This window comes from Microtus ochrogaster, unplaced genomic scaffold (assembly GCF_000317375.1).
Source record: "Microtus ochrogaster isolate Prairie Vole_2 unplaced genomic scaffold, MicOch1.0 UNK39, whole genome shotgun sequence".
Classification (NCBI taxonomy): domain Eukaryota; kingdom Metazoa; phylum Chordata; class Mammalia; order Rodentia; family Cricetidae; genus Microtus; species Microtus ochrogaster.
The window spans coordinates 1613156-1628663 of record NW_004949137.1 but is presented as its reverse complement, the minus strand read 5'-3'; positions in this window follow the sequence as shown (position 1 = coordinate 1628663).

Below are 15508 nucleotides of genomic sequence, written 5' to 3'. Positions count from 1 at the left end.
ATTGGACAACTGAAGAAATAGGTCCCTAATCTTTGGATGAGAGGTTTTTTTATAGTTAAATGAAATCTTTAGTGTTCAAACACATGATGTACATCTCAGGGCCTCCAGGGAGCTGAATCTGAGATATGGCAGTAAAAGAGCAGGGGAGATGGACAAAGACACAGGCCAAAGTGAAGGTAAAAAGTGTAAGCAATCAGAGGCAGAGACACAAAGAGATAGTACATGTTATACAGTAAGATTTATGCAGTTTTCTTGAACATCTTCAATTGAACTGAAAAAAAATACTGTAGAATTTTTAGAAATTGTCAGAAAGAGTGTCCTCTATGTGGGATTTGTCTGGGATGGGCTAACCAGAAGATCGTATACGTGGCCGAGATTTTTAAACAAACCTGGAGTCTCATCCATATATAGATAAAGAGAATGAGAGAAAGATTTTTTAGTGCACTGATAGGAAAAACAGCCTGGAGAAATACTTTATGAAGGTTGGGAAATTATCCTTTGAGGTTTTTATACTAGCCTGAGTTTTATAACCTGTAGGTGCAGAAACTGCCTGCCCACTTCTGCACACAAATGAGGAGCAGCAGGTACACTTGAGCTCCCTGAAGCAGGTAGTTTGAGGAGCTTTAGTGCAAAATTTAACTGTGAAGCTTCCAGAAGTTATAGTAAAGAAAGCTCTTTGGAATAGGCAGGAATTTGAACTGACTGCCAACCCATAGAGCTGTAGGAGAACATGGCAAAGACATTATTGGCCCTTGCCTCCATTCTGAGGCAGTCTTGTTAAAGTGGTTACCTGAAGTGTAGCGTTTTGCTGCCTCTCTGCTACACTCAGGGTCTACCTGAGTAAAATAGCGGCAAGTATTTTTGTCTGAGAGTTTGACTTAAAGTTATGTCCTACAAGGTATATTTTTCTATGCCTGATTTATCTGTCTCTTGAACAGTTAATCCGAACAATTACCTGTTGCATTTTGTTTAACCTTTAGTAAGAAAGTTACAAAAAGAGAAATATTTAAGGGGGAAATACACTCATCCTTAACAGAGCATTTACATCCTCCGAACATTTTGTTGTTTAGGACTCTCTGAAAAGTTGCTGTTTCAGAAGTGCCTCTGGGACTCTTTCAGAAGTGACCTCTCTAGGATTTCCTCCAGGGGGTGGGATATTCAATCCTACTCACCAGTCCAAAGAGTGGGTCAGTCCATGGGGTCTGCAGCACCCTTGGTGAGGTCTTAATTGTGGCTAATGCCGAATGTGTCAGCCTGATTGTTCCTTAAAAGAGGTCTCCTGATCTGTACAACTGGGGAAGCTTCCTCTCTCACTACAGCTTTCATGTAAGCAACACTTCTTTCCCCGGGTGTGTCTGGATGCCACTTCTTTTGAATCCTGATTATCGATTTAGAGGCACCAGGTAACAGGAACCCTAAAAGTCCAGCTTCTATAGAAACCTCTCAGGATTTAAAAGAAGGTATCCATAATAAGTGAAAGGGAACTAGAAATCCGTGCATGGGTCAGATTTTATTGTTTATATATGTGCATGTGTGGTATCTGTGAGTGAGTATGGCATATATGTATAACTCTACTGCTCTCCTATACATACACTATGTAAGGCAGAGATAGACTTTGAATTTACTTCACAGTCAAAACCAAAACTACCTGTTGAGTCAAAATCTTGCAGTGAGTGTAAACTTGTAAGCCACTTTGGAAATCAGAATGACAGTCTCTCAGAAAATTGGAAATCAACCTATCTCAAAACCCAGCAACACACACACACACAAACACACACACACACACACACACACACATATATATATCTCCAATGGATACAAACTCATACCACAAAAACATTTATTCAACTGCGTTCATAACTTATTCATAAAATCCAGAAGCTGGAAACAACCTAAATGCCCCTCAACCAATAAATAGAAAAAGAAAATGTGGTACATTTTCCACAGGGGAGTACTACTCAGTACTCAATGACATCCTTAAATTTGTAAGCAAATGAATGGAACTAGAAAGAAATATCCTGAGTGAAGTTAACTTAAATTCAGAAAGACAAACATGGAATGTACTTACTCATAAGTTGATATTAGATGTAAAGCAAAGGACATCCAGTCTGGAGTTCACAACCTCAGAGAAGTTAGGTCAAAAGGAAAACCCTAAGAGAGACATGCATGGATAACCCTAGGAATGGTAATTGGAAAAGAATTCCTCATAAAAATTGGAAACATTGTAAGGAGGACAGAGGAAATGGGGAAGGAAAAAAGAAGGGAATGTGTTGAAGGAGCGTCAGGGCTGCGTTCCTGGCACCCGACCGCCTGCACGGCTAGCTTTATCAGAAATAATTACACAGAAACTGTATTCTTTTAAACACTGCTTGGCTCATTAGTTCCAGCCTCTTATTGGCTAGCTCTTACATATTGATCTAACCCATTTCTAATAATCTGTGTATCCCATGAGGTGGCTTACCAGGGAAGATCTTAACCTGTGTCTGTCTGGAGTGGGAGAATTATGGTGACTGACTGACTCAGCTTCTTTCTCCCAGCATTCTGTTCTGCCTACTCCACCCACCTAAGGGATCGCCTATCAAAATGGGCCAAGGCAGTTTCTTTATTAGCCAATGACCTTTCATCATTTCCCCTTTTTTTCTGTTTAAACAAAAAGAGAAAGGCTTTAAATTTAACATAGTAAGATTACATATAACAAAACAGTTATCAAGCAAGAATTACAGTTACAGTATTTATATCTATTTTATCTTTTATAATAACTACGGAAAACTACAACTATGTATCCATTCTTCTGAAAGACCCCAGCTTAGCTGCTGTAATGCCATTTTGCAAGGCTTCCACATAAACAAGTGTAAGTTCAAGGTAAAGTCGGTACTCCTAGGAGGCCAAAACAGGATATCTGTGGTCAGACACCAGGCCTAGGAGGGGAAAGAACAGTTTTGGGAAAAACTACATGTGCCCTAGATAGGGCCAAGTCAGCTATTATCAGATCTTCATGTCCCCGAGGAACTTGTCCCCCAAGTGAACCCATCATCACATTCAAACTGACCAATGGGATTCTTGTAACCATGCTTCTTCTTCTCTATGCCTGCTCTGCCCGCCTGTTTTCATATAAAAGACCCCCTGCCCAGCCTGAGGGTGCACAAGTCTTCCAAATAGACTCTGGCGCCTGCAGGTACCTGTGCACCATTCAATAAATAACCTCTTGCTGTTGCAGCCAGTGGTCTCGACTGTTCCTTGGGTTCAGGGGTCTCCTCCTGAGGGAAGGACCACTCTGAGAGTCTTTTACTTCAACTCCATCAAAGATTTCAGAAGGATATAATATTACCTAAGCAAACAAGAAATCCAAACTCTAGAAATGACCGAGACAATTCGCTGCCTGGACAGTCACCCAAAGTTCCTCTGTACCGTTGGGGCATCCATCTTCAGCCTACAGGCCCATAGTATCCAGCAGACATATCCATGAAGCAGGAAATTTCAAAGGCAGTTTGGTCATTATCTGCTGTGTCCTGCAGAATGTCTCGCAGACTCTTTCATGAGTCAGGAACCCCGAAAGACCATCTCACCTTTAGGCAAGTTCAGCAGTACTCTCTCTGTGGGTTCTCTGTGTCCAGTTTATGCAATAGTTCAGGCAAGAGCAGTTTCTTGCCAAAATGGCTATCAAACTCCATAAGGACCTCTTCGATGCCCATCTTCCTCTCAAAGTAGATTGGTGCTGCCAGGAGCAGATGTGTCTCATTGTCATGAAAAGCTCTAAGTTATTAAAACATTTAAATGGCATATTCTGCAGTCTTTGAAAGATATGAAGAATGCCTATCTGAAATATATCTATACACATCTAGAAAATCTAACATGACTACAAGCTTGACCATTATTGATGATTATCCATTAACAACCTATATATGTTATATTTTAAATGAACTGCACAATCACAATACCTTAATCAAGATCAGAAATACATATACATGTAACAAAATTGACCTTAAAATCCATACCAATGCAAATTATTCATACTTATATTATTTCTCCCTTTAAATGTAAAAGAACATTTATAAAATTATTTGGGAATATGGGCGCAGTTATTTCTCTCCAAACTGCTTCGTGCTGAATGGAGGCGCTGTTAATCAGATCGTTTAGAGTGTAACTTGTGTGCTAGGTTTATCTCAGTTGGCAGTTGAGCGAAGTAATTTTTTGAGGGTGTTCACAGCAACCTTTCAGGAGGGCATGGTCTATCATACCATATTTGGAAAGATGTAATCCACAGGGTCTCATCCTCTGTGAAAACAAAAGAAGACTCTCTTCAAAGCATCATATCCTTAGACCCAAATTCTGAAGTCATAATACCATCATGAATTCCATTCTGGTTTAGCTTGGCAGCCCATGTAATAAAATGTCTCTCTGAAGTTAGGTCTTTCACAGTCAAAATATTTAAAGAAAACACAATAATACAAAGATTCCAGACTCTCTGTGAATTTTCCATTTTTACATGGTTTATTTTCCTTTATTTCTTTTAATCTATAATTATCTGTACTCTGTCTCTTTAAAGACTTTACCCTTTTTTTAAGACATTAACTTTATTCTTTATATTCTTTTTCTTCTCTCTCCCAAGCCTACATACATTTATCCAACACTGTGACTCATTTAGTGGTCTGAATCTGTCCTATTGTGAATCTGCAATTTTTTACTACCCAGGAGCACTTTTGATTTGCGCCTTTAAATCACTAAGTGCTTCAGAATCTAAGCTGTGACATTCCTAGGTCAAAAATAGGTACTGCCTGCTTGCCCCACCCAGTCCAACATGGCGGAGCTGCTTGTGCCTCTGAGCTGCTGACACGCACTGTTACAGCCACATAGCAAGTCCACATTGGAGCCACAATCAGCAGTTTAATTCTGAGACTGAGCATGTGGCACAAAAACTCTTCTCATCCAAGTTACAGCCAAATCTGACATGTAGAGCACTGCACAGTCTGAAAACACCTTAATGTATGGCGGAAGGAATCCGCCATGCTCCTCTGCCTGCCTAAGTCTGATTCTGCCATCTGCCCAGGTGCAGGTGGGGAGCACTGAGCCATCAGCGTGGTCTCAGAGCACTCTCCTTCTGATCCCAAGCGGGAAGACAAACATCCAGACCCATAAAAGCCATTGAAATGCTTTAAAGCCAGAGTTTGCACTGGTGGCACAGCCCCAGGAAGCCGCACTTTAAAATGATGCAGCTTTTTTTTCTGCTGCTGTTGCTGAATCAGGAAATCTCTACAGCACGTCCTAGCAAACAGCAAAGATATGTGTTAAACTCTCTCTCCCTCTTTTAAATGCCTTCTCAGATTTTTAAGTGGATTTAGTCCATCACGTCGGGTGCCACTCTGTAGTAGGAGTTGTGGGCTGTGTTCCTGGCATCCGGCCGCCCGCAAGGCTAGCTTATGCCCCGAAATAATTACATGGAAACCGTATTCATTTAAACACTGCCTGGCCCATTAGTTCCAGCCTCTTATTTGCCAGCTCTTACATATTGATCTAACCCATTTCTAATAATCTGTGTAGCCCATTAGCTGGTTTACCAGGGAAGATCTTAACTTGCATCTGTCTGGAGTGGGAGAATCATGGTGACTGACTGACTCGGCTTCTTTCTCCCAGCATTCTGTTCTGTCTACTCCACCCACCTAACTTTCTGTTCTATCAGGGCCAAGCAGTGTTTAAGTGAATACAGTTTCCATGTAATTATTTCGGGTAAAGCTAGCCGGGTGGCAGGAAGCAGCCCACTGCTCCTATTACAACAGGAATAGGGTCAGAGAACATGAGGGAACAGGATAGCCAAGATGAGGGGTGGACAGAGAAAGAGAGAGTGAGCAAGCATGAAAAGCAGAATACAAGAGATGGAAGAGAGAATCTCAAGTGCTGAAGATACAATAGAGAAATAGACACATCAGTCAAAGAAAACATTAAATCTAAGAAAAGCTTAACACAAAATATCTAGAAAACATGGGACACCATGTAAAGGCCAAACTAAGAATAATTGGTATAGAAGAAGGAGAAGTTCAACTCAAAAGCACCAAAAATATGTTTAACAAAATCATAGATACAAGAAGCTTACAGAACAGCAAACAGACTGGATCAAAAAAAAGTCTCCTTACCATACAAAACCAAAACACTAAACATACAGAGTAAAGAAAGAATATTAAGAGCTGCAAAGGAAAAAGGCAAAGTAACATATAAAGTCAGACATACCAGAACTAATTATTTTATTGGAGACAGTGAAAGCTAGAAGGTCATGGTCAAGTGTTGTACAGACATTAAGAAACCATGGATGCCAGCCCAGACTACTATACCCAGCAAGACGTTCAATCACCATAGAAGGACAAACCAATATATTCCATGACAAAACCAGATTTAACCAATACCTAGCCACAAACCCAGCCCTACACAAAACACTAGAAGGAAAACTCCAACCCAAGGAAGTTGGCTACATCAACAAAAACACAGACAATTGATGGTCTCATAACAGCAAATTGGAAAAAAATGAAAAAATGCACAAATTAACATCACCAATAATGAAAACTAAGTTAACAGGAGATAGCAATCACTGCTCATTAATATCCCTTAATGTAAATAGACTCAACTCACCTATAAAAAGGCACGGGCCAACAGATTGGATGCAAAAACAGAATCCATCCTTCTTCTGAATACAAGAAACACATCTCAACCTCAAAGACAGATATTGTCTCAGAGTAAAGGGTTGGTGAAAATATTCCAATCAAATGGACCTAAGAAACAAACAGGTGTAGCTATCCTAATATCTAACAACAACAACAACAACAACAAAGACCCTTCAAACTAAAATCAATCAAAGAGAAAAAGGAAATTTCATATTAGTCATAGGAAAAATCCATCAAGAGGAAATCACAATACTGAACATTTATGTCCCCAATACAAGGGCACCCTCATTTGTAAAAGAAACAGTTCTAAAGGTTAAATCATACATCATACCCCAAACAATAAGAGTGGGAGACTTTAACACTCCACTCTCACCATTTGGACAGGTAGTCAGACATAAAATAAACAGAGAAATAAGAGAAATAACAGATGTTATGACTCAAATTCACTTAACAGACATCTATAGAATATTCCATCCAAACAAAAATGGATATACCTTCTTCTGAGAACCTCACGGAACCTTCTCAATAATTGACCATATACTCAGTAACAAAACAAACCTCAACAAATACAAAAAAAAATTGGAATAACTCCATGTGTTTTATCAGATCACCATGGTTTAAAACTAGAAGTCAACTCCAATATTAATTCCAGAAAGTCCAAAAACATGTAAGTTAAACAACACTCACCTGAATCATCAATGGGTCAAGGAAGAAATAAAGAGAGAAATTAAAAACTTTATAAAATTCAATGAAAATACCACACAACATACTCAAATTTTGGGGACACAAAGAAAGCAGTGTTAAGAGGAAAGTTTATAGCACTAAACACCTACATAAGAAGCTGAAATAATCCCACATTAGTGAATTAACAGAACATTTGAAAACTTTAGAATAAAAAGAAGCAAATTCACCCTAGAGAACTAGACAGCAGTAAGTAATCAAATTAAGATTTGAAATCAACAAAATAGAAAAAAAAGAAACAATTAAAAGAATCAATGATCAAGTCGGCTTCATTCTAGAGATGTACAGATGGTGCAACATATGAAAATCTGTCAATGTAATCCATCATATACACATACTAAAAAATAAGAAACATATGATCATTTCATTAGATGCTGAAAAAGCTTTCAAGAAAATACAACATCTCTTCATGACAAAGGTCTTGGAGAGAGCAGGGATACAAGAAACATACCCAAAAATAATAAAGGCAATATACAGCAAGTCAACAGCCAAAATCAAACCAAATGAAGAGAAACTTCTACTGACACCACTGAAATCAGTAATGAGATAAGGTTGTCCACTCTCTTCATATCTATTCAATATAGTTCTTGAGGTCCTAGCTAGAAAAATAAGCCAACAAAAGAAGACCAAGGGGATACATATCAGAAAAGAAAATTCAAACTCTCACTATTTGCTCTTGATATGATAGTTTACTTAAGTGACCCCAAAAAAATTCTGCCAAGGAACTTCTACAAGTTATAAACACTTTCATTAATGTAGCAGGATACAGGATTAAATAAAAAAAAAGATTAAAAAAAAGGGCTGAGTGGTGGAGGAAGGTCATTGGTTAATTAATAAAGAAACTGCTTGGCCCTGGTAGATTAGAACATGGGTGGGTGGAGTAAACAGAACAGAATGCTGGGAGGAAGAGGAAGTGAGGTAAGACGCCTCAGACAGACACCCTGCAGCTCCAGTCCAGGACAGATGCAATGAAGCTCCGACCCAGGATTGACGTAGACTAGAATCTTCCTGGTAAGCATACCTTGGTGCTACGCACATTAATAGAAATGGGCCAGGCAGTGTTTAAATGAATAGTTTGTGTATTGTTATTTCGGGGCATATGCTAGCCAGGCGGCCAGGAGCTGGGTGGCAGGAAAGCAGCCCACAGCTCCTTCATCAGCTGAGAAAGAAATCAAAGAAACATCACCTATCACAATAGCCAAAAATAGCATAAAATATCTGTGAGTAGCACTAACCAAAACAGTGGAAGACATGTATGACAAGAACTTTAATCTTTGAAGAAAGAAATCGAAGAAGACACCAGGAAGTAAAAAAATCTCCCATGCTCTTTGGTAGGTAGAATTAACATACTAAAAATGGAAATCTTACCAAAAGCAATCTACAGATTCAATTCAATGCCCAGCAAAATCCCAACAAAATTCTTCACAGACCTTGAAAGAATGGTTCTCAACTTCATATGGAAAAACAATAAAAAAAAAAAAAACAGGATAGCCAAAATAATACTGTAAAATAAAAAAAAAATCTGGAAGCATCACAATCCCTGACTTCAAACTCTACTATAGGACTATAGTTCCAAAACCAGCTTACTATTGGCATAAAAACAGATAGGAAGACCAATGGAACTGAATCAAAGACCCAGATATTAATCCACATACCTTTGAACACCTGATTGTTGACAAAGAAGCAAAAAATAGCAAATAAAAAAAGCATATTTAACAAATGGATATCAACATGTAGAAGAATGAAAATATACCCATATCTATCACCATACACAAAACTCAAGTCCAGATGGATCAAAGACCTCAACATAAAGCCAGTCACACTGAAACTTATAGAAGAGAAAGTGGGAAGAACACTTGAAAGCATTGGCCCAGGAGACCACTTCATAAATATAACCCCAGTAGCACAGACACTTAGAGAAACAATTAATAAATGGGACATCCTGAAACTGAAAAACTTCTGTAAAGCAAATGACATGCTCAACAAAACAAAATGACAGCCCACAGAATGTAAAAAGATCTTCACCAACCCCACATTAGACAGAGGTCTGATTTCCAAAATCTACAAAGAACTCAACAAATTAGTCATCAAAAGAACAAAGAATCCAGTAAAAAATGTAAACCTATATATATATATATATTCTCCAAAGGATGCTCAATTGTGTTACAAAGACATGTGCTCAACTATGTTCCCAGCAGCATTGTTTGTTATAGCCAGAAACTGGAAACAACCTTGATGCCATTTGACTAAATAATGGAAAAGGAAAATGTGGTACACATTTACACAATGGAGTACTACACAGCAGAAAAAAATAATGACACGTTGAATTTTGCTGGCAAATTGATGGAGCTAGAAAACATCATTTTAAATGAGGTAACCCACATACAGAAAGACAATTGTCACATGTACTCACTAATAAGTGTTTTTTTAAACATAAAGCAAAGAAAACCAGCCCACAAATCATAATCCCAGAGAACCTAGACAACAATGAGGACCCCAAGAGAGACATATATAGATCTAATCTACATGGGTAGTAGAAAAAGACAAGATTTCCTGAATAAATTGGTAGCCTGCCAACCTTTGGAGAGTGTTAAAGGGAAGGGTAGACGCAGGGAGAGGAGCAGAGCAAAATGTAGAGCTCAATAAAAATCAATTAAAATTTACATGATAAAAAAGAAAGAAAGACCATGTCAAATGGCACCCTCACCTTCCCATTGCTCTTCAGAACTTTTTGGGAATCCTGAGTGATGGGCATTCTGTACTAATCAGAGCAAGAGAGTCTACAGGCTTCTCCTACCACTATCCCAATGGAAAATGGATATGGCAGTCTTCATAAATCAGAAGGGATTTTAAGGTCAAAAGCACTGAGAATATTCTCAGAAGAATCCATAAAGTACCAAAGGGCTTGTTTCAATGATGTTCACAAAATAATAAAGGACGACTGTTGTGGGAAAATGGTTTTGCCCTGTAAAGATTTGTTTCTTATACTTGTTTTGTAAAATGCTGATTGGCTAGTACCCTGGCAGGAAGTTTAGGCAGGGTGACCAGGTAGGAAGCAGAGGCAGTAGAGGAGAATTCTTGGAAGAAGAAACAGTCAGTCTGCAGTCATCATTTAGACACAGAGCAAGCAAGATGTGAGTGCCTCACTGAAAAAAGGTACCAAGCTACGTGGCTATCACAGACAAGAATTATGGACTAATATAAGTTATCAGAGTTAATAATAAGCCTGAGCTAATAGGCTAATCAATTTATAATTAAAAAATAAAGATAAAAAGGAAAAATAAGAGGTGAGTATAATAACCTCACTGAGAATATTCTCAAAAGAATCCATAAAGAACCAAAGGGCTTGTTCGTAATGTTTAAGCTAGGCTGAATATCTTATGAATCACTGAATTCTTCCCATCTCTGTCTCTCTTCTTAATAGGATTGCAAGTGTTTGACACAATAGCTGGCTTTCTAAGAAGCTTCTGGGATCTGAATTCATATCCTCATGTTAGCCCTGCAAACATGTCACTAGCTATGCTATCCTCATAGCTCTGGCTATGGGGTATATCCTTTGAGAGTTGCATGATGGAGTGTTCTCAAAAATGAAAGAGAAAATTCCACACAATATGCTAATTTTCTTTGGATAATCAAATAAATATATTTTTCAAACAAAAAGAATATCTAATAGAATCAAAAACATTGTTTTGTCTGCATATACATAGCATATGTATACATGAAATTTATTCCTACGTACATGGAACCAACATAGAACTGGAGAAAGCATCAAAGAATAAAGATGAGTAGCATTGTACCTAGCCAAAAGCACATGCAGAGAATAACAGCAGGCTTGGTTGTAAGTCATCATACAACATATTAACAGAACTCATTAAAGCCAATTTTAGCCCTTACACTGAAGTTGTCCACAAACAGTATATTTTTGAAAATTATATTTTAGAATACATAATGCTTACACAGTTTCAATTATTTGACAATAAAATTTTAATATGAATATTTTGTACATTGTAACAACTATCTACATATTACGATAATGAATAAATCAGAAATACTTTGAGAGTTTAGAAGATAATTATAGTTATTAATTACAAACATGAGAAAATCATCAAACTAGCAATAAAGAATCATCTTTCCATTTCTTCTTTACTTCTTTAGATGTTTTAAATTATCTATCTGAGTAAAATAATGTTTTCCCTTTTTTCCCTTATGTGGATGTTAACTCTGAAAATTCAAATATGTGTGTTTCATTTGCAATGAGTTTACATTCTGTCAAAATGTTAGTAGTAGTTTTGGAAGAAGGTCTAGAACTCAATGGTATAAAAAAATAAAGGAGAATAATAGAAAATGAGGATTAAGATGAGGTAGAAGATAGTAGGGCAGGGTAGAGAAGGGATTATAAAGAAGCATAAATAATAGTAAAGATCTTTCAAAAACAATCAAATGGAAACCTAATTTTGTAGTTTTCTAAAATATGCACATGCACAGAAAACAAAAATAATTCAAATTGAGCTACCCAACAATATCAGTACTATACACCATATGCAAACAAAGGGCTTAGCTTCTTTGGTTTGATTGGATAATTATGATGTATTATTGATTTGGTTGATTGTGAATAAATTACTTCTTCCAGATTTGTAGTTTCAACTTGTCCCATTGACCATCCAAACATTTTAAGTCAGTGCTATTGTGGTTAGCTACAGTCCAAAACTTGACAACAGTACCTTATTTCTGAAGAAATCACATACTTGACTCATATAACATGGAGAAATTAAGCTGGAATTCATTTAGAAGCTTCACCCATACTGGCAAGCTTCCTTGCTTCTAAAACATGCTATGAACACCACCAAAGGAAAAAAAATCATGAATCTTACTCAAGATTGAACCATGAGCTACAGTAATGACCAACCTGGCAACACATTTGCCATAGTGGCAAATAACATGAATAACATGTGAGTACCCAAACACTTTCTGGTTGGATTTAAGAATCATAATGCAAGCTGTAATTCATGAATAACACTATTATTGGGACCACAAATGTATAGTTATAAAAGTCAGATGCCCTAAAGGAGATTGTATTACTGTTATACTGATACCCGTATATGGTATTAAATAAACTCCAAATCACTTATCATTATAAAACCATAGATTTGATCAATTATAATAAGAGACACATCTTATTGATGTAGATGGTGTTTAAGCAATTGAGACCCACAACTGCTTAAACATGACAGAATACACAGCTTTATTGGGACATCCATTTGACAGCCCCTCCTGAGGTTCAAGAATCATTTCAAAATAGAGGATATACAAGTTTCAGAACTAGAAGCCATGGACAACTTACAAGAAAATGCTGTTGTCAAGACAGAGCAGAGAAACTGAACAAAGGAATTCAGTGTTTGTGACAGCATGCATAGGGTGGGACACTATTTGTTATCATTCTGCTATTCGATGAAAATATATGCAAGTTAAACTGCACCATCCTGTTGTGTTATGAGCGGCGGGGCTGCGTCCCCGGCACCCGGCCGCCCACATGGCTAGCTTAGCTTATGCCCCGAAATAATTGCACGGAAACTGTATTCTTTTAAACACCGCTTGGCCCATTACATCTAGCCTTTTCTCGGCTAACTCTCACACCTGGACTAGCCCATTTCTAATATCCATGTAGCTCACGAGCTGGCTTACCAGGAATGATCTTAACCTGCATCTGTCTGGAGTGGGACAATCATGGCGACTCCCTGACTCAGCTTCTTTCTCCCAGCCCTCTGTTCTGTTTACTCCACCCACCTAAGGGTTGGCCTATCAAGGGGCCTAGGCAGTTTCTTTATTAATAAGAAATCACTCCCACACCATCCTTTCAGATTTTGGGGAGATTACCTTGTGCCAGGTTTTCACCTGACCCTTAAATGTTTCATGCCCTTTCCAAAAGTCTTTGTCTATACTCTCACCCTCCACACCTTACAACCTGCTCACTCATGTTCCCATCATCACCCACCCTCAGTCTACTCAAAAAATATTTTTCTATTTCTGCTGTCCAGCGAGATCTTGGCATTCGTACATGAACCAACCTTATTGCCTACTCTGTCTGGGTCTGTGGATTGTAATAAAGACTTTATTTTTACAGTTAATATCTACTTATGAGTGAGTATATGTCATGTTTGCCTTTTTCAGTCTGCATTATCTCGCTCAGAATGATTTTTTCCTAGTTCCATCTCTATCCCTTCAAATTTCCTGCTGTCCATGTGGAATGTACCACATTTTCTTAAGCAGCTCCTCAGTCGAGGGACATCTACGTTGCTTCTAGGTCTTGGCTATTACAGATAAAACTGTAGCAAACATAGCTGAGCACATGCCCTTATGGTAAGATTGAGCACAAGCGTGGTATAGCTGAGCCAAGTGGTAGATTGATTCCCAGTATTCTGAAAAACCACCACACTGACTTTCGAAGGGGCTATACCTATTTGCCCTTCCACCATTAATGGAGGAGTGTCCCGCTTACTCTCTATCCTCTCCAGCTGAGCTGTCATTTATGGTTTTGATCTTAGCCTTTATAGGATATATGAGATAGAATCTAAAAGTCTTTTTGATTTGTGTTTCCCTGATGGATAAGGATGCTATCTTAGAGTCTGATAGCGCAGACTCCTAGAAATAGTGGATACATAGCCTGAACTGGCCATCTACTATGACTATTGGTCATAGTTTATTGGTGCCTAGTCATTAGAGAAGCATCATCCTAAGACTAGATTGGTGCCTATGCCATTTGTCATCAGAGAGATGTCCATTGTGTAACTGATGGAAATAGATGGAGGCCCACAGCCAAACATTAGGAGGAGTTTGGATAATCATGCAGAAAAGGGGGGAAAAGGATTGTAGGATCCAGATGTATCAAGGACACCAGGAGAAAACTTACAGAAATAGCTCACCTTGGCTCAGAGGGGCTCACAAGTTACTGAACAGATAATCAGGAAGCCCGCATTACATTGTCCTAGGCATTCTGCACATACGTTATGGTATATAGCTTGGTCCTCTTGTAAGAATTCTAATAGTGGCAACGGGGGCTTTTACTGACTCTTACCTGCTTTAGGAATCCTACCACTCTTACTTACTGTCACCTTTCCTAGCCTTAATACATGGGAATATGTTTAGTCTTACTTAAGTTTAATATGTCATCTTTCATTGATACTCTGAGAAACTTACCCCTTACTAAACAAAAATGGAGGAGGAGTGAATTGTGAGTAAGAACAGGGAGTGGTTGAAGGGAAGGGAGCTGGAGGAGAGGAGGTAGGGGAAACTGGTAAAGATGGAAAGTAAATAAATAAATTTATTGTCAGTTGATTTGTCTAGCCTCAATACAAAGGAACTTAGTACTACCTCAGATTGACATGCCATGCTTTTTGACACTCATAGGAAGTGTGCGACTTTCTCAACAGAAACAGAGGAGAAGTGAATGGGGTTGGTAGTAGAGTGTAGGTGGTGGACAAAGAGGAGAAGAAGAAGGTGAAACTACAGTAGAGATGTAAAATAAATGAGAACACTTTATTAGTAAAAAGATAAAAATCTATATGTAAGTAGTTCTGATGTACCGCTGTGCAAAAATACATTCATTCTCTAGGACTGAAATTCCTATATTTTATTATGAATTGATATCCACTATAGATCCAGCTATCAACCAAGACTATTTAGAAAATATTCTAGCTGAGTGAGATGCATTGTTTTTGTTTGACAAGAACAAGGCCTCTGAATCTACTAAGAAAGACACAGATGAGCTTACAAAGACTGAAGATGCAAGCACATGGTCTTCATAGGTTCTTATCAGATCCTTTGTTTATATGTTGTCCATATTAGTTTAGCATTTTAATGAATTCTTGACTGTAAAAACAAGTGAGTCCCTGACTCTTGATCCTGCTCTTGAGATATTTTATTTCTGTTGGGTGACAATGTCAAGGTTCTATATGATAGTTTTTGCTTTATTTTGTTATCTTTTATTCTGTCATGTTAAAAATTTATTTTTTAAAAATTAAAATATAATTACATCATACCCACCTCTTCTTTTATTCCACCAATCCTTCCCATATCCAATACCCATTGCTCTCTCCCATACTTTGAAAAGTTGTACTAAA